Source organism: Populus euphratica, unplaced genomic scaffold (genome assembly GCF_000495115.2).
Source record: "Populus euphratica unplaced genomic scaffold, PopEup_1.0 scaffold653.1, whole genome shotgun sequence".
NCBI lineage: Eukaryota > Viridiplantae > Streptophyta > Magnoliopsida > Malpighiales > Salicaceae > Populus > Populus euphratica.
In genome coordinates this window covers 113,806-116,160 of record NW_011500531.1, presented here as the reverse complement: position 1 = coordinate 116,160, position 2,355 = coordinate 113,806, and the positions used below count along the sequence as shown (strand labels likewise).

At 32.9% G+C, this 2,355-nt stretch overlaps 1 long non-coding RNA gene across 1 annotated transcript; it reads right to left on the bottom strand.

Annotated features, from left to right (window-relative positions):
• Positions 1-507: 507 nt before the first annotated feature.
• Positions 508-2,150, bottom strand: LOC105115231 (uncharacterized). Its single transcript, XR_840294.1, has 2 exons — positions 1,992-2,150; positions 508-1,002 (listed from the first exon to the last, which is right to left on the bottom strand). It is a non-coding gene; the product is annotated as an uncharacterized LOC105115231 (long non-coding RNA).
• Between the last annotated feature and the right edge of the window lie 205 nt (positions 2,151-2,355).

Here is a 2,355-nt window from a genome sequence, read left to right as displayed (position 1 = left end):
ATATAATTTTCCTTAAAATCTTTTGATTTTTTTTTCTTTTGGTTTGCATAGGTTTTGTTATTAACCTAATACTAAAAATAAAATTTAATAGAAAAACCCATGTAGAATTGAAAAAAAAAAGAGATAAAAAGGGCTAAAAACCCTAAGGATTTTGATTAGTGTTTGTATTTAGGGTTAATTATTAATTTTAGGATTTAGGGTTTGTTTTTTGGATCTAGAATTATGATTTGTATGATTTGTGAGTAGAGTATTGTTTTGGGTTTGTATTTGAGGTTAGAGTTACTATTAATTTGTGATTTTTTTTTTCAAAGTTGTCATTCTCAATTAGTGTTTGTTAAAGTTGTTATTCTCAATCATGTTTTTATTAAAATTGTTATTACCAATTATGTTTTTATAAAATTTATATTATTTTTCAAATAGCTTTTTTAGCTTATATTATTTGGACAAAATTTTTGTCCAAGAGTGTAAGAGAGGAAAAAATACTTATTTTCCAATGTCATGTCTTTATACCATGAATATCATAAACATTATGAAGAATAACTTCTAGGCATGCACCGGAGTCATGAGGTAGAGGTAGACTGCAGTCTTTGCAAGTACACTTAGGATGTATCATTTCAGCTGTAAACATCCGATTACATTTCAGTTAACAATCAAACAATTTTACGCAGAAAGAAGCTGCGGGGAGAAAAAAGGCACAGAAAGGAAAAGCTGGTAACATAAGAAAACCTGCTGTCCAGGCTAATCGCTCGGTTCTCCAAGAGGAACTGGTAGGCCTTTGATATCTGGTGATTGCGAATTGGATATGGAGATCAGTTCAGATCTATACTTTTCTGTTCCATCAAAATAATCTTTCACTTCACTCGGCCTCTCAGTGCTGTTTGAGTTTTCCGGCAACAAGTCCGAGATATATATGAGCGACTCCCTTGCTGCTACTTCCTCCTCATGAACCTCTTTGCCAGAAGATATCTTATCCATAAAATTAATACCAGTCTGCTGCTATTCCTGTAACATCAAGACACATCATTCTGCTGCGAAAATAAAGGAGCTTGAAAGGAATACCATGAGAAGAGCGTTGAATTCCAAGCCAGCAAATAATAACCAGCGCAACACACAAACGCACCAAGAACAAGAATCCCCATGTAACACCAGCCATGAACATATACTGCATAACCCAATTCCGGACTTCACCAAACCTTTTAAGTAAAAGCTAAGTACGATTCATCTAAGTTTACAGAGTGATTTAAAAGCCAATGTAAGTTTGAGATTAATCTGCATTTTACCAGCAAGATTTTGCATTACCATTTTCACATGGTAATAATACCGAGTGCACGTACGGGTGCATAAAAAAAAGTTGGAATTCTACAATTGCGCGACAATTGTAAGAATATCAAAGCAAAAGAAAAAAAAGAAATCCTCCCTGAGCAATGTAATGAGGAAGCATTTTCCAGTTGCTTCATTAACAATCAGATTTATATATAGAACAACAACAATATTTGAGATACACCAATCCAATCCAATCCACCAAAATCCGAGTTTGATTTACAAAGAATTGAACCTATGAAAAAGAGCAGAAGCACTCACCCTTCCCTTAGAAACAATTCTCGCTTATGAAACCAAAATCTAAAGTTATTTTCTCGTTGGAAAGAAAGAAAATCAATGGTTTTGAATTTATAAATTTAAGAAAGGGTTGAGAAGTTCATAGAACAAGAAACTCTGTTTGTGCAGAGCAAACAGGCAACAGCCGGCGAGGCAAAGATTGAAAATTAAGGCGGAACAAACGTAAAGGAGAAAACAAATTGAATTTGAATACGAATTCGAATTTGCTTTCCTTCCTTCCCACAGAAACCAAGCTTCTTTTTTCTTCAATTGACAAAAAAAAATTAATAACATAATAATCAGAATAGAACAGTTGCAGCAGGTAGCAAATTGAAATAGGAGACAGATAGATCTATATAAAAAATGATTATTGGAATGGAGGGTGAATACAACACCTCTGGTTCTGGATGGTTGCTTGGCTGGTTGGGGTGTTCACAGTTATGGATTGGCCGAATGATTATTTATGATAAGATAATATAGCGTCAGAAACCGCCAGACGGATGACATCTCTTTTCAACGGAGCATTTCCATTTCCTATCTTTCTTTTTAACAATAGTTACTACATGTACTATACTAGTTTACTAGCCATGACATCGCCATCGGATTAAAAAAAAATAAAATAGAATATGAAAAATATGTTCAGCTTTCATGAATTTATTTAATAATTTTATTTAATTTAATTTGATAGATTATTCTTGAAATTATTTTACCCATTTTTTTATTTTTCAAGTTCAAGTTTAAAATTAACCCCTTAACAAG